Source organism: Molossus molossus, unplaced genomic scaffold (genome assembly GCF_014108415.1).
Source record: "Molossus molossus isolate mMolMol1 unplaced genomic scaffold, mMolMol1.p scaffold_m16_p_16, whole genome shotgun sequence".
NCBI lineage: Eukaryota > Metazoa > Chordata > Mammalia > Chiroptera > Molossidae > Molossus > Molossus molossus.
In genome coordinates, this window is record NW_023425351.1 from 41,208,946 (window position 1) to 41,227,072 (window position 18,127).

Sequence of the window (18,127 nt, forward strand, 5' to 3'; positions counted from 1 at the left end):
TAAGCATTTCTTCCTTGCCACTAATTTTATTTTCAACCATTGTCTAACCTGTTTCTTGCTCTTCCTAAATTATTAGATCTATAATGGTGCCTTTGGGGTCTCAGTTAGTTCCCTTAGCTCTGAAATGTCCCTGTTCATTTCATTCTGTTGTTTTATTATCTCAATTTTGAGCTTTGGCTTTATGAAATAATAGTATCATAAAATTATTCCATACTTTAAAGCACTCTCAGGGAATCTTGTTTGGAGAAGGTTTTTTTTTTTTAATGTTAAAATCCATTCTCCCCCTTAAAACATGTCTGTTTATACCATTTTCTGTTCTTCATTTTTTTCTTCTCATTCTTTCCTTCTCCTTCTTCTTTCCCTTCTAATGTGTTTACTTCCTTTCCATGCCATTTATTTTCATTTTTCATTAACTAGCTCTGTATTGATTTCTTATTGGGTCTAACATAATGCTTCTACTTTATTTAGGACCAGTCTGTCTGCCCCATTTGGAGTTAATGTGCTGGAGTTGCTTTCAATCCACTTAGCTTTAGCCTGAGGACATGGCAGGGAGATTTTTGAGGGGAGACCTACACTAGGTCTGTAGGAGCCTCTGATGTCTTCACTGAAGTCCAGTTAAATATCCTGCACTGGTGCCCACCCCACACAGCAAGGAGTATATCCCTCTTACTCCTCCTACTCCCACAGGGACCTAGAAGTCAGAAGCCATGGTGGCAATTCCTGCTGCTGTCAAGGCCCCATCCGGGAAAGCAGGGTTGGCTACACCTGAGGCTTCTCCTTTACTTCTCCCAGGGTGACCTCATTCTCTCAGACTGCTTCTGTCCAAATTGAAAGACATTAATAAAAATTGTCAGAGTTCTCAATACTATTTCTACAGAGTGGGTGTGAAAAAAGGAGCTATACCAAAACTTCTGTCACCCATTGGCCATCACTTTTTTTTTATTTTTACTGTTGAGAATATTACAGATGTAGCCCCTTTTGTCCCCACATTGTCCCCCTCCACCTGGTTCCGGCCCCCACCCCAAGCCTTCACCACCCTATTGTCTGTGTCCATGGGCAATGCATATAAATTCTTTGGTTAATCTCTTCCTGCCCTCCCTCACCCTTCCCTCTGAAATTCTTCAGTCTGTTCCATGCTTCCATGTCTCTGGTTCAATTTTCTTCATCAGTTTATTTTGTTCATTACATTCTGCATACAAGTGAAATTTCTTTTATTTGGATGCCATTCATGAATTGTTGCCTTTTTTTTCACTACTACTGTTCATTTCATCAGATCTGGGAAAAGGTAATTTAATCTGGCTTTATTTTGCCATTTGTATTCAGAAATCTCTTTACCCTTTCTATTCTCAAATCTTACAAACTTATAATAATGTATGGATTGAAAATATCTAAAGAAATAATTACAGCTACGTAATTTGTTAAAAAGTATAAATTATTGTCAGACTTTTTATTGCTCTTGGGTAGTTAAACATTCTTCAAAACTTCTACTGTGTTAAGAGGCATAGATTTTAGCCCCCAAACTCTGGAATCACACAGACCTGTGTTCAAAATCTTGATTCTACCACTCACCAGTTGTAGGATACTGAACAAACTGTCTACTGACTGCTGTACTTCTTCGCCTATAAAAGGGGGGTAGATAATAATGTCTACCTTGTAAATAGCAAGGATTAAATAAAATAATGTACATGAAGCACTTATCACAGTGCCTGGCACTGAACCCATTTACTTTGTAAGTTCTATGTGAGGCTTCCCTTTTCCGTGATGCAGACCATGCAATAAGAAGTTTTAGAATTAAAAGAAACCTAAAAGTTTATCTTAGCCAAACCTCTAATATTACAAAAGATAAACTAAGATCATGAGAAATTACATCATAAATAACATTATACCTACTCTCAAATAACCTGGTACTGGGAATAAACCTTTGGTCAATAAATATAAATGTTTTGATCATGGGGAAAGTACATTTCTCATTGTAAATTATTAACTAGGTATCCAATTGATTAAAAACTCAGCAAAATCATTTCAGCAGGACCTGTGATGACAACCTAGGACCTCTGAATTCAGGTCCAGTGCATTTTCCATTGATTGACAGCTTCTCTTAAATTATTAAAGGACACCTGGCCAGTGTGGCTCATTTGGTTGGAGTGTCATCCCATACACCAAAAGGTGGTGGGTTCAATTCCTATTCGGGGCACATACCCAGGTTGCAGGTTCGATCCCTGGCCCCAGAATCGGGGTTGTATGGGAGGCAATCAATTGATGTGTCTCTCTCATATCAATTTTTCCCTCTCTCTCCCCCTCCCTTCTACTCTATTTAAAAATCAACAGAAAAATATCCTCCAGTGAGGATTAAGAACAAAAAAAAAAAGTTTTAACCCGAATTCATAATTCATAATGATTTATTCATATAAAGATCATAGTTTTGAAAATACAGTTGTGTAAATAGATGAAAAAATCATGAATCCTTAGAGGAAAAAATATATAACATTAAATCACAGTGATTGGACCACCATAAAAATGTACGTTGCTTCTAACCCAGACATTCTAAGCCTAGAAGAAGCCGGAGTGGGAGCAGCCGTGGAGAATATGTTTTACTGGGTGAACTGTGTGCCACTCCTGTGTTTCTGGTGCAACCACTAAGTGTCACCTTTATGCAATACGACACCCAGGCCCTACCCTCCTTAGCTTAATACCCTCGAAACAGCCCCTGGCCATTCTGACTGTATAGTTGCAGATAGACTTAGTCCAACTTCTCTCACTCCTGATATGGCAACCAGTTAATCAGATAAACAGGTTAATTATAAATGGTATGAGCTAAAAAAGGCTAGCAATACAACAACCCAATCTCTTGCCCTCCCAGAAATATATAAGACTATGGTTTTCGGAGACAACATCTTCACCTTTATTGTTTAACCTAAAGAAATGGCAGAAAATACATGCCACTGGAGGCAGAAAGAAACTATGACATTTCATTTATTACAGGTCCCTGACTATGACATAAAATATAATATGTCTGGCCCTGGCCGGTTTGGCTCAGCGATTGGAGCGTTGGCCTGTGGACCAGAGAGTCCCGGGTTCAGTTCCCGCTAGGGGCACATGACAAACAAACAAACAAACTATATATATATATATATATATATATATATATATATATATATATATATATATAAAATATGTCCGGATGAGACTTGGAGGACTCCTCACAGATGTCCAGGTATATGGCTACTTAGTCCTGGTCTGGAATTAAACATCTAAAGCAACTGTGGCTCTGGTGTTAAAGGAGATGGCCACCCCAGTCATTCCCTCACATCTGCTGAGGTTCTGATGCTCTCAAATGGACCAGAGCAGAGAGTATCAGGTGACTCTTCTCCCTAGTGAGCTGAGACCCCTGACCTTTCCAATCATCCTTTTCTCCAGTCCACATGGACTCAGGCTGGGGCAGCAGTATTCCATGTACTCTCAGGTTTTCTCTTTTCCCCCTTCCCAGGCAGGCTGCCCGTGCCCCAGCAGAGCTCTGGCAAGGAGACTGGAGAATGTTGCTTCTCTCCAAAGTACCTCTGGTGCAGGTAGGCACTGATAATACCCAACGACAGAATCTTCCCTGTGCACAAAGTCAAAACACTTTCAACAGAGAAGCTAGCTGTCTGGTGAAACCCATCACACTACACTCTTAGCTGAAAACTGCCACTCAAAGCATCTAACTTTCTCAGTAACACTGATTCTATCATAAAATTTCAGAACAAAGGACAACCATAAATATTATTACAAATAGGTTGTTCATTGTTTTCATGCAAAGTGTGTTATTCAATTCAAAAAAACAAACCTTTGAAAGTCGAACAATGGACTAGCACAGCGATTTGCAACCTTTTTCATCTCATGGCACACATAAACTAATTGCTAAAATTCTGCAGCACACCAAAAAATATATTTTATGCCAATTTGACCCCCCAAAAATAGGTATGATTTTGATTCATTCACACTGAATGGCTATTGTTGTGTTGACTACTGTCAATTTTTTATTTGACAATCTAAGGGAACAGAAGTCAGTGCCTCTGACTAAATAGTCAGGTATTGCATGCTTTAAAAGTTCTTGCAGCACACCAGTGTGCCACAGCACACCGACTGAAAATTGCTGGACTAGCAAATTATAAGGAGGCTTCCATTGCTGAGACCCATAAGACATATAAAATAGTTAATTATACTTTATCTTTAGACTCAATTTTTGACAACATATTTGTAACATTTTGTTAATGATACATAATTTTCCTTTGTTTTTTTTCCTTCACAGTTGAATCCACGGTCAACTAGCTTACTCCAATGAGTATGCATTTGAGTCTGAAGAGTCACAACTTTTGGCATGCCATGTCCATCTTCTCATATTTTCTTAAGAAATAAAATCCTGAGACTTCTGGTCAAGATGGCAGGTAGGTAAACGCAGTATCGCATCCTCCCACAATCACATCAAAGTTACAACTAAACTACAGAACAACCATCATTCAAAACCACCGGAAATCAAGCTGGATGGAAGTCCTACAACTACGGAATTAAAGCAGCAGCCACATCCAGACTGGTAGGAGGGGCAGAGGCTTGACGGGCTGGTCCCACACCCACGTGTGGCAGATAAAAATCAGGAGGCTACCTCGGCTGGGAAGGTTCTCTCTGAGAACTGAGGGGTCCCTGTCCCACACCAGATGCCCCGCTCAGGGTTCCAGTGCCAGGAAGAGAACCCCCATAACTTCTGGCTGGAAAAACCAGCGGGAACTGAGGCTCAGGGAAGCTGAAGTGGCTGGAACCCCAGGCAGCTCCCTAAAGGGCCCGCGCACGTACTTATCGGACTCACTCCCTCTAAGCTTGGCGGGGAGGCAGCTCGAGGGGCACCAGAGACTTACAGGGAAGAACTGAGCTGTTTGGAACTGGAGCGAGGGCTGGAGAGGGGGCTTTCTCCAGGACAAACGTGCTGTCAGAGGCCTTTGTTTCTTTGGTGAGCCCATCCCTGGGGCGGCAGACAGTCGGCATATCTGGGACTCCAGCAACCTGGCTCACACTGGTAGCCCCACCAGTGGTCACTGGTGACTCCCTGAGGCCCCGCCCCACCCCGCCCCACCCAACTTTCAGGTCCACCCAACTTTCAGGTCCACCCAAGCTGTTGCCACTTGCTTAACCATAGGATTGGCCTGTCTTGGATCCTGCTTCAGGTGTTCCTAAATTCTTTCAAACAAGCAGCATCTGGTCTCAGATAGCCCCATATCTCTCATTAAGTAATACACAGAAACAAACACAGGGAGTCAGCCAAAATGAGGAGACAAAGAAACAGGTCCCAAATGAAAGAACAGGACAAAACCCCAAGAAAAGAACTAAGCAAAATGGAGATAAGCAACCTAACAGATGCTGAGTTCAAAATACTGCTTATAAGGAAGCTCAGTGAACTTAGTGAGGGCCTCAAGAGCATAAAAAAGGACCAGTCAGAAATGATGAATGCACAGTTAGAAACAAAGGAGGCTTTAACTGAAATAAAGAATAATTTACAAAGATTCAATAGTAGAGTACGTAAATCCAAGAAGCAAACCATTGATTTGGAATATAAGGAAGCAAAAAATGCCCAATCAGAACAGCAAAAAGAAAAAGGAATCCAAAAAAATGAGGATAGTGTAAGGAGCCTCTGGGACAACTTCAAGTGTGCCAACATTCGCATCTTGGGGGTGCCGGAAGGAGAAGAGAGAAAACAAGAAATCGAAAACCTGTTTGAAACAATAATGGCAGAAAACTTTCCTAACTTGGTGAAGGAAACAGACATACAAGTCCAGGAAGCACAGACAGTCCCAAACAAGATGAACCCCAAGAGGCCCACACCAAGACACATCATCATCAAAATGCAAAAGGTTCAAGACAAAGAGAGAATCTTAAAAGCAGCAAGAGAAAGGCAGCTAGTTACCTACAAGGGAGTTCCCATTAGGCTGTCAGCTGATTTCTCAAAAGAAACTTTGCAGGCCAGAAGGGAGTGGCAAGAAATATTCAGAGTGATGAAAAGCAAGAACCTATAACCAAGATTATTCTACCCTGCAAAGCTGTCATTTAGAATCGATGGCCATATAAAGAGTTTCCCAGACAAGAAAAAGTTAAAGGAGTTCATCACCACCAAACCGTTATTATACGAAATGATGAAGGGTCTTTTTGAAGAAAAAGATAAAATATATGAACAAACAAAATGGCAATGAATACATTTCTATCGACAATGGAATCTACAAACAAAATGAACAGGCAGAACAGAAACATTCTCATAGATACAGAGAACATTTTGTTGGTTGCCAGATGGGAGGGGGGTTGGGGAAATGGGTGAAAAAGGTGAAGAGATTAAGAAGTACAAATTCGCGGGCGTTGGTGGTATAGTGGTGAGCATAGCTGCCTTCCAAGAAGTACAAATTCATTGCTAGACTGACAAACCTCAAAGGGAAAGGGGTTGGGGGGGGGGGCGGAAATAAACCAAAGAACTTATATGCATAACCAATGGACACAGACAATAGTGTGGGAAAAGGCGGGAGGGGGTGGGAGTAGGGAGGAGGGGAAAAAATGTGGAACATCTGTAATACATTTTACATTCAACAATAAAGTTTTTTTTTTAATGTTCTTTTTTGGTAAAGGTGATAAATTTGTACCAAAGCAATCAAAGTTCTCACGTATATTCATAAAATGGCTTATCAGGATTAAGGGTCACATCATAGACAAAAGGAATTTCTCCAAATAGTAACCATACCTCACGTGCAATTCACGTGCACCATCTTCTAAGGAGAGAGAGAGAGACCACTGAGTTCAAGTAATTCATCAAATTTAGAATACATTAGACATAACAAGGCCACACTGAAGTAATAAACTTACTGCTAGGTTTTGTTTTTTTTTAGATTTTACTATTACTATTTTGTCAGCTTTTGAGTATCTGAGGTTACTAATTTACATAAAAGCTGGTCTTTCTCAACAAGGACACCTGTTTCTTTCTTTTGTGCTCAGCACCAGAATAGCTACTTGTTTAGGTCTCAAATGAGTTTTGAGGTTTTTTGTGTGTTTTTTTCTCTCTTCCAGAAGAGTTCTTATCACCTTCTAAGGAAGTTTTTCTCTTAGTAATAAAGGTTTCACAGGTTCAGAAATACATCTTAAAATTTAACTGGAACCTTAGAAGCACATGGATTGGCATCTCAAATTTTAGTAGTAGCACTATTCAGCAAAGTGGATCTCAATGAAACATGAAACTGAAATAAATATTATATCTCTTAGAAAACACTTCTCAGGGGGCATTTTAAATTTAAATTTTCTAACTCATATATATCCATGATTATCCTCTTGGGAGACATTTTTCTATGGGTCAATAATAAGCTTCTTTCCAATTTTTAAAAGACTAATAAAATTTTATTTTAGAAAGGCAGGAGAAAAGAATATTTCAGAAGACAAGTTCGCCTCTCTAAACAGATACCTTTTGTGACCCTGCTCATGTGTGAAGCCTGAATGTGTAACATGCAAAATAGTTCCCACTGCCTCAGCTTTACCTGGTCCAGACAATGAATGATTTTGTATAATTCAGAGTTTATATCCCACTTGCATCATTAGTCACTGTTCAGATTTAAAATGTCACCAACACTCAACAGCGTCTTTGGGAACATAGGTACAGCCGTATCATCTATTTCTGTGATTATTTAGCCTGTTTATAGGATGTGCTGCACAGTCACTCTGTAGGTAATGTTTCAACAAAGGGAAAAACAGCCCTATTTTATTCTGACTAAAAGGATAGCCCTGGCCGGTTTGGCTCAGAGCTTGGAGTGTTGACCTGCAAACCAGAGATTCCTGGGTTTGGTTCCCGCTAGGGGCATGTATGAAAAGAAGTAAATAAATAAAAGGATAATATATCTTGATTTAAAATATTCAAACAATTCAGAAGAGTGTATATATATATATATATATATATATATATATATATATATATTTTTTTTTTTGATCCTCACCCGAGGACATTTTTCCATTTTTTGCTCAGATAGAGTGGGAGGGAGAGAGAGAGAGAAACATCGATGTGAAAGGGACACATCAAGTAGTCACCACCCGCACAACCCAACCAGGGCCGAGGACAAACTGCAACCGAGGTACGCGCCCCCAGCGGAACCGAACCCGGGTCTCTCTGGACCGCAGGCTGACGTTCCAACCGCTGAGCCAAACCGGCCAGGGCTGAAGAGTATATTTTTTAAAAGTAAAAAATTGTGCCCTGGCCGGTTTGGCTCAGCGGTTAGAGTGTCGGCCTGCGGTCCTGAGAGACCCAGGTTCGGTTCCTGCTAAGGGCATGTACCTCGGTTGCAGTTTGTCCCCGGCCCTGGTCGGTTGTGCGGGTGGCAGCCACTCGATGTGTCCCTTTCACATCGATGTTTCTCTCTCTCTCTCTGTTCCTCTCTCTCCCCCCGACTCTACCTGAACAAAAAATGGAAAAAATGTTCTCGGCTGAGGATTAAAAAAAAAGTAAAAAATTGACATAGACAACAATGCTGGGCGGGCAGGATCAGAATGAGGGTGTCAATGGGGGGAAAAAGAAGAAACATATGTAACAAAAATAAATTAATAAAAAAATTTTTATAACGTAAAAATAACCCAAAATTCTAGTTCCTATATATATGGTTATTTGTAAACTAGTGTAAAAATTTGGGGGAATACCCTCTCACATTTCTTCCTCTATCCCTGTATATATATATACATATTCTAAATTTTTAATAAACTAACACTAAGTATGTTATTTTATAACCTGATTTTTTTCACTTACCAGTGTGGCTTTCCATGTCAGTGAATAATATATATGTAAATATATATATATATATATATATATATATATATATATATATATATATATAATGGCAGCATAATATTCCTATTCTTGTATATGTCAAAATGTATTCAAATAATCACCTGTGCAGGTTGCCCCAATTTTTGAGATAACAAAGTATAATATCCATAATGGCTATATGTATTCACTTTTGTATATTTGTTCAAGTATTCCTTTTGGACAATTTTCTCACAATGAACTTTGCTAGATAAAAATATATATATTCACTATTTGAGCTTTTGATTTTTAAAAAATCTACTTTGCCAAATTGCCTTTAGAAGTGTGCCAAAGAAAAAAAGAAAGAAAAGTGTGTGCTAATGCTGTATGAGAATGTTTGTTCCCCCACAGCCTTGCAACACTGAGTTTTGCCTATCCTTTCTAACATTGGCAATATAAGAGGTGCATTAGTTCTATTACTGTGTGACAAATTCCCCCAAACTTAGCAACTTAACATATTTTTATTATCTCACAGTTTCTGTGAACCAGGCGTCCAGGCACAGGTTCACCGTGTCCTCTAAGGTCTCTCACAAGGGTGCAAGCACAGCATGAGCCAGGGCTCAGGTCTCATCTGAAGGCTCCACTGAAGAAGGATTTGCTTCCAAGCTCACTCACATGGTGTTGGCAGGATTCAGTTGCTTCTGGATTGTTCACCTGAAGGCTACATTCTCAGCAGACTATTGACCAGAGGCTGCCCTCAGTTTCTTGCCACATGTGTCTCTCCAACATAGCAAGGGAGAAAATCTACTAGCCAGATGAAAATCAGAACCTTCAGCCCTGGCCAGTTTTGCTCAGCGGTTAGAGCATTGGCCTGTGGTCCAGAGAGACCCGGGTCCAGTTCCCACTAAGGGCACATACCTCAGTTGCAGTTTGCCCCCAGCCCTGGTTGGTCATGCGGGTGGCAGCCACTCAATGTGTCTCTTTCATGTCGATGTTTCTCTCTCTCTCTCTCTGTTCCTCTCTCTCCCTCCCACTCTACCTGAACAAAAAATGGAAAAATGTCCTTTGGTGAGGGGAAAAAAAAAGAAAATCTAATCATAGAAATGGCATACTCTCAGTGTTGAGAGTCTACTGGTTCTTAGAAGCAAGTTACTTAAGGGGATGAGCCATAAATACCAGAAGGCAGGAATCAGGGGCCATCTTAGAAATGCCTATCACAGTCCACCTTCTGGTCCCCAGTGAGTAACATCACTTCCAATGCAAATCAGATTCAGCCTCTCCTAAGGCCCTCAGGAGTTTCATCCCATTAGAGCATCTGCTCAAAGTCCAGAATCTCATCATCTTAATCAGGTGCAGATGAAGCTCAGATGGGCAGGCATAACTCATTTTGCAGCACTTCACTTTATGGCAGCTTCTCAGAAGTTACGATTTTTACAAATTGAAGGTAGACCCTCCACCAGCAGCAAAAAGATTATGACTCGCTTTATTGATATACTAGCTTTATTGTGGAGTGTGGAACTGAACCTGCAATATCTCTAAGGTATACCTGCAGTTTTATTTTTTAATGTTTTTATTGATTTTTTAGAGAGAGAGAAACATGGATGTGAAAGAGAAACATTGATCAGCTTCCTCCTGCATGCCCCCTACTGGGGATCGAGCCCAAAACCTGGGCATGTGCCCTGACGGAAATGGAACTGGGACCTCTCAGTCCAGGGGACGATGCTCAATCCACTGAGCCACACCAGCCAGGCTGTAGTTTTATTAAATATATCTCCTCGAGCACAATTCCTTGCAATTGGGGAGAACTGTGAAACTAAAGAGACAAGTTTTCTTCCTCTTAGATACCCAACATATGATGGTACGGCAGGCAAAGGAAAACAGTGACGGACATTCCCATTCAAAGTGGAGGAAAGGGAGGTACAAAGGCATCAGTGCTCATAGCAGTTCTGAAATACAGCTCAGCAAATGTCAGAAGTTCCTTGATTAGGTTTCAAGGTCTAGGAATAATTCTCTAGTGGTCTTGACTTTACCCTCTGGACTCTGGGTTCCTCCCTTCCTTTTTCATAAAATGTAATACAAGTTTGCAACTGAGTAGTTTGGTCAACCTGCCTCCTGCCAGAATTTTGGAATTCCAACAGCTTCTTTTATTTTATACTTTCTCTATCCCTTTCAGTTCAAACTGGCAGTGTTTGTGGTATATATTCTCCAAAACTTTAGGAGCCTTCTGTGAATTTCACTGGGTTTATTCTGTTGGACAAAAGCCCCATCCAGAAATTTCTTCTGGGTAAGAACTTCTCTACCTTGGGCCTCTGCTGATTTTGCTGAGGAACAATGCCCCTAAACTTCTAGAAGACCTGTGCTTTAATTGAGAGTTTCCTTGAGGCACACCTCTAATTTCTCTCAAATCTCCTTTGTGAGACTGAATATGCCGATCCTTGATCTCTGAGGTTTTAACAAAAGGTTCTGTTCTCTTTTTATCTGTGTCATTTATCTAGTCAGTGCTTGGAAGCCATTTCTCAGTTTTAGCATCCTTTCTTATCTGAAGAGACAGAATTTTCAACCATCAAATCCTGGCTCCTTTTATTTCATAGCTCTACTCTTAATTCTTGGGGGGGGGGGGGGCTGTTTTATCTTTAATTAGGTACAAAGACTTTTCCAATCATGTCACCTGGAGCTCATTTCACCCTCTGCTCTGTTTGGCTGCCAGTCTCTTGTCTCTCTCTTCAGCAATGATGAGGCAGATACCATTTCCATGGGGGGAAAAGTCCATGGTTTGTTGTCTTTGCCAATAACAAAAATGTTGGAGAGCTGGGTGGCAAAGCTGTTGCCACTGGCATTTTTCACATGAACTACATCAAAAGAACCAGGGTGTGTCTCTCTGCTGGTGATCATGCCAATTCTTCCCAGGTTAGCACCTCCAGTCACCCTACACTGGTTACCAGCATCAAACAATGAAATCAGTAATTTTGCCAATCTCCAAATCAATTTGAATGGTGTCGTTCACCTTGATAAGGGGATCAGAGCAGTGGATAGCACCAGCATCATGGGTTACCAGATGAGGGATTCCTTTTGTGCCCACAAAGATCTTCCTCACTTTGTACAGCCTGTGCTTGGCCTCCTCAGGTGTAATACGATGAACAGCAAAGCAACACTTGGTGTCACAGCTCAGACAGAAATTCTCTCCAGTTTTGTCAATGCTGATGACATCCATAAAACCAGCAGGGTAGGTTATATTGATTCAGACCTTGTCATTGATCTTAATGAACTGCCAAATGTGAATTTCTTTACTTCATCTTCTTTTAGAGCATAATTCAGTCTGATCCTTAAGAAAATGATGAGAGGGAGATCTCTCAGCTTGTGGGGACCAGTAGATGGCCCAGGAGCAAACACACTTGTCAGTTTACCCAGTATCCAATGCTCTGGAGCTGCTGCATGCTTCAAATCCTTCTTGGGACCTCGAGCCATGGCTGCGAGGCACAGAAAGAGCGCTCTTCTCTTATTCTCTCCTCTTGCATTTTACCATAAACCTCCAAAAGAAACTCACTTTTGCTTGGAAATTTTCATAACTATATATCTAAGTTCACCACTTACATGCTCTGCTTTCCACGTAATTACAGGAGACATTTGGCTAAGTTTTCTACCATTACATAACAAAGATGCTTCTTCCTCCAGTTTCCAAAAACATGCAACTCATTTCCTTGTAAGCCTCACTAGAAGTGTCTCCATTTTTATTTTTTTAACTTATTGATTTGAAAGAGAGAGAGAGAGATCTATTTGTTGTTCCACTCATTTATTGTGTCCTGACTGGGAATCAAACCGGAAACCTTGGCATATCAGGATGACACTCTAACCAAATGAGCTACCCAGCCACAGCAGGAAATGTCTTTAAAGTTCATACTTCTACTCACAGTCTGTTCAACGCAATGTGAGCTTTATCATACTCCTCAAAATTCTCCTAGTTGTTGACCACTGTTTGGTTTCAAAGCCCCTCCTACATTTTTAGGTATTTACTATAGAACCACCCCACTACTGGGTACCAAAATCTCCAAATTAGTTATCTATTGCTACATAGCAGACAACAAATTTAGCAGCTTAAATCAACATATTACCATCTCACGGTTTTTGTGGGTCAGGAATATGGACATGGCTTAACCGGCTGCCCTGCGTTAGGGCCCTCAGAAGGTGTTGGCCAGGACTGGGGCTCATCTTTTGCTCAAACATGGAAGGGTCTGTTTCCAAACCCTTTTGGCAGGATGCAGCTCTTTCTGGGTTGTCAGACTGAGAGTCTTGCTTTCTTTCTGACTGTTAGTAGGAAGCCACCCTTGGTTTTATGCCTCATGGACCTCTCTTCATGGAAGCTTATTCACCAAAGCCAGCAAGATAAAGAGAGAGAAAAAAAGGAGTATATTAGCAGGTGGAAACTGCAATTTTATGTCAGATTCGTATGGAAGTGATATCATATCACCCTTTGCCATATTCTACTGGTTAGAAGCAAGTCACAGGTCTCCCCCGTGCTCAAGGGTAGGGATTACACAAGGATGTGAATACTAGGATCCAGGATAACTGGGGGGTATCTGAGAGTCCTTCCTTTACAAAATGATACCTTCAATTAGAGATATATCTTTGTTTGCACCATGTGTAAATAGCTATCGGTTTTTGTATTCACGTTATCATTCACATCAATATCAACTTTTCTTTCAAATATCTTCTGAACATTTACCATGTGCTACGCATTATGCTAGGTACAAGGTATAGTTCAATGATGAGCAAAACCAGGCAGAGTTTCTGTTTTCGTGGAAATATAGTCAGAAGGAGAGAGAAAATAATTATATAAATAAATGTGAAACTACATTTTGACAAATACTATGGAAATTTGTGGTGCTATGAAAATATGTAACATGAGGAAGTGATCTGTTCTAGTGGTTGGGCACAACCTCTGGGAGAAAATGACATTTCATATGAGATATGAAGACGGAGCAGGAGTTAACTAGGGAAAGCAAGTAAATGAATTCCATGCCCTGGGAAGAGCAAGTACAAGGGGCTTGTAAGAGTAAAAGCATCAAATAATTGAGAAATGAAAAGTGTGATTAAAGGAAGGAAACCAAGAGGTACCTCCCTCCAACTCTCATTTTTCCTCTGGAGTCTACACTGCTATATCTACCTGCTTATTTGATATCTTCATCTGGATATTTTGGACTTCTCAAAATTAATGTATATAATACTAAGTTATTAATCTTGGCTTGCTAAATTTAGTTATTTTCCAGTATTCCCCACTTCAACGAATGGCACCACCACCTGGTCCAATTGGAAATGAGAAACCTTGGAGTCATGGTTGACAATACCCTTTTCTTCAGGACCTTATCACTAATTACAGAATAGTACTCACCATATTCTAGATATATACCATGTTCTCTTATGTCCCAAACCTTCACTTTTGCTGGTCCCCATGCTTGGAAATTCCTCTCCACCTTCTTCCTTTTCTACTCATCCTTTAAGACTTAACATAAGCATATTGCATTTAAAGTGTTCTGTTACCCCTATGCAGAAATAATCTCTCCTTCCTTGGTGATAGTAAACATTTTGTAAACATCTCATCATCCCTGTTACAGGTTGGGCTCTCTGGGAAGCTGAGTTTGAGACAGATATAAGGAAGTACTCTTGGAACCAATGCCAGTTGCAGGAGAAGGAAGTAGGCCTAGGCAGAGGGAGAACTGAGCTGAGATGTAGTACCAACAGTCCTCAGCCAAGCCCAGGGAATGCTCTGGGGCTGGGATGTCTTTTGAAATTATCCCAGTTGAGGCTAGAAGGCCAGAATTTTGTACCTCAAGGCTGATGAGTCACTGGATGTGAGCAATCCCTGGATGGAGACATGACATTGGCTGAGGAAATTTTCCTCCGTAATCTCCCCAAAAGTCTGACAATTAAGGGATGTCTTCTGGTAATATTCTCAGAGTTGGGGAATAAGTCCTTCATGGCTGAAGGGGCAATCTGGGAGCTGTATCCAGTACAATCCACGTGTGCAAATCAACTTACTTATAGCAATACTTTCTTGCATTAAGGCTGTTTAGAAAGGGTCCATCATCCTCACTAGGTTGCGTGATTTTTATTTTTTTGAGGACAAACAGCATGCAGTTAAAGTAAAAAGTTAGGATTTAATTAAAGTCTAGTGAAATAAATGGTCGAATAAATAAACCAAAGAGACTGTTTAACGAAATAAACTCAAAAGCTTAATTGACAAAACAGTGTCAATTTCTTCCTTTACACCACTATTTCTCAACCACATTTTTATTGCCACTTCTCTAAGGGCCTTTTTAGTTATTTTTCCTAATTGCCACATAAAATTTAATGCCAAAGATATGTTGTATACCTGTGCATGTACTGGATTATATCTATACTTTATATATTAAAAAAGGTTTTTCCCCCTGAGAAGCAATAATTTTCACCCCCATGAGAGCAATATTGTTTCACTGAGAACACATGATTTACACTAATCAATATTACTGCTAAGAGGATCAGAGTACTTAAGTCAGCTCGCCAACCTATTCTCTTATGTAGCAGATCTACATGAGATGCCACATTATAACCTGGGTGTGGTATGCTGACCATGAAATCAGAGCAGAGGGGATTAAATGACCTCACGGGGGTGCCCATTGAGCCAAGATGGTCTCATATATTTTATTCACTGCAAGATTATAGTAACCCAATCATTGTGTAGTCAGGGGAGCCTCCGTTATTTTGTCTAGATTCTGTGCAAACTATTGCTTATGTCACTTAAATTTAATTGCAAGGTATTTCAGGCATACAAAAAAATAGAAAAAATATAAGGAGCTCTCTGTACTGACCACCTAGTTTAAAAGATAAAACATTATAGATACATTTTGGCCCCTTGTAGATTAATCTCAATCCCATTTCTCTCTTGCTCTCCCTACCAATCACCACTATCCTGAATTTGCTGTTCATTATTCACATGCATGCTTTTACATTTTTATCTATAAACTTGTTTAAACTTTATATACTTGGTATCAGAATGTAAATATCCTTCAATGTGTTTATTGCTGCATGGCATTCCACTGAATGTATACACTACAACTTTCTCTTTTGTTATCACATTCGGTCTTCTAGGCCTCCCCAGACCCCTACCCCCAGGCCCCAATCAGTTTTTGGTTCCACACAGGTTCTTAGCATATCTTCTGATCTTTTGAAGAGATTTGAAAATATCCTGGGCTTTTCAACAACACACTTATAAACTATCTTCCCGCTTAGGATATTTCTGCAAATATTTTCATTATTTACTCATTCTTATTGAATTTATTCTGAGGACTATCCTTTCCTAACCATATCTCCACATTCCTGGCAAATTAACTTGTAGTTCCCTGCTTTACTGTAAAATCACCCTCCTGGCTGTATAATCCTGTAACCCAGGAGGTTATTATATAAAGGCAATGGTCCACACTTTGAAGACTCAAGTCAACAATTTTCTTTTATCAGCCCTCAAAATAAGCTACTTGAGTGGAAGCTTCCTACACTATTATGGACTGAATGTTTATTGTCTCCCCACCCCCAAAAAAATAATATGCTGAAGCCCTGACTCCAATGTGACAGTATTTGGAGATAGGGCCTTTAAGGAAACAATTAAGGTTAAATGAAGGCATAAAGGTAGAGCCTTTATCTGATAGGATTAGTATCCTTACAGGAAGATGTGAAGACACAGCAAGAATGTAGCCATCTGCAAGCCAGGAAGAGAATCCTTATCAGAACCCAAACTTGCTGGCACCTTGATCTTTGGCCTCTAACTTTCAAAAGTGTGAAGAAAAAAGTTTTTGTTGTTTAAGCTACATAGTCTATGATACTTTGGTGTGGCATCCTGAACACACAAATATACACATAATTGCTAAGGACTCATCACACAATATACTGAAAAAGAAGAGCAACCAAGTGGTCAAGAGTGGTAGGAAGACCACACCGCTAGGCCCAAATTGTACACTTTAAATATTATAGTTCAATGTATGTCAACTATACCTCAATAAACAGTTGAAGAGCCCTAGCTGGTTTGGCTCAGCGGTTAGAGCGTCGGCCTGTGGGCCGGAGAGACCCAGGTTCGGTTCCCGCTAAGGGCATGTACCTCGGTTGCAGTTTGTCCCCGATTGGGTCGTGTGGGTGGCGACCACTCGATGTGTCCCTTTCATGTCGATGTTTCTCTCTCTCTTCCTCGCTCTCCCTCCCGCTCTATCTGAACAAAGAATGGAAAAATGTCCTCAGGTAAGGATAAAAAAAAAAAAAAATTGAAGAAATTTTTTAAAGCATGACCCACATAGCTCAGATCCTTACAACACTGGAATGTTCCATTCTCACTGATGGGATTTCCAAGATTTACAGGTTTTCATTTTGTTATGTGTGGGTTGTTTTTGTTTTTTGCCATTAAATGCAATTCCGTCATGAACATACTTGTAACTAAATCTTTGTGAATATTTGTTAGTTACTTCTTTAGGATAGAATCCTGGAAATGTAATTGCCTGAGCCATAGCCCACAATGTGATTTAATCCTTTTAATTTGGAAGTTTTAAGGGACCCACGGAAGTTCTCCTTAAAGTCTCTTCTTATTTCATAGAAGAGAAAAATGAAGCTTCAAAGGGTTAAGTGTCATACCTTAGAGTAGCTGAGATCAGTGTAGAACTTAGTCTTCCTACCAGTCTTGACCCCAGGAGCTCTCTATGCTAGTTGACTCAAGCAGGACATAGTGTGGGAAGCCAGGAGTTCAGACTAAGGTTCCTCCTAGTGTATAATGTACACAAGAAGTCCCTGTCAGCAAGTGTCTGCCAGGCTCTTATTATTTATAAAATGTGGGCCCTCAGTTGACCATGGAGAGTCCATCTCAGTAGATAAATTCCTTCTTGGGGTTCATATCCAAGGAATCTCAGGGTCTACAAATATGAAATGTTTCGAAAATCTCGTACCTGAAGCACCTGGGTTGTAATTAAAGACTGCTTTTTCTAAGAGTCAAAGTGACTCGAATGGAACACCACTTTGAAATAAAAAGAAGTATAAATACATGCAACAACGAAGATGAATCTCACCATAAGTATGCTAAGTGAAAGAAGCCAGGCCAAAAAATAAATAAAAAAGAGTATGTACTATATGATTCCATTTATAGAAAACTAGAAAATGCAAACTATAGTGATTGAAAGCAAATCAGTGGTTACTCAGTGTGGGTAGTGAGGAGCAAGGAGAAGTGGGAGGAAGGAATTACCAAGGGATACCAGGAAACTTTGGGGAGTGACAGATTGTTCATTATTTTTATTGTTATGATGATTTTATGGGTATATACTATGTACATTCAAAACT

At 40.2% G+C, this 18,127-nt stretch overlaps 1 pseudogene; it reads right to left on the minus strand.

Moving 5' to 3' along the window:
• Positions 1-11,465: 11,465 nt before the first annotated feature.
• Positions 11,466-12,250, minus strand: LOC118631675 (annotated as a pseudogene).
• Positions 12,251-18,127: the final 5,877 nt, after the last annotated feature.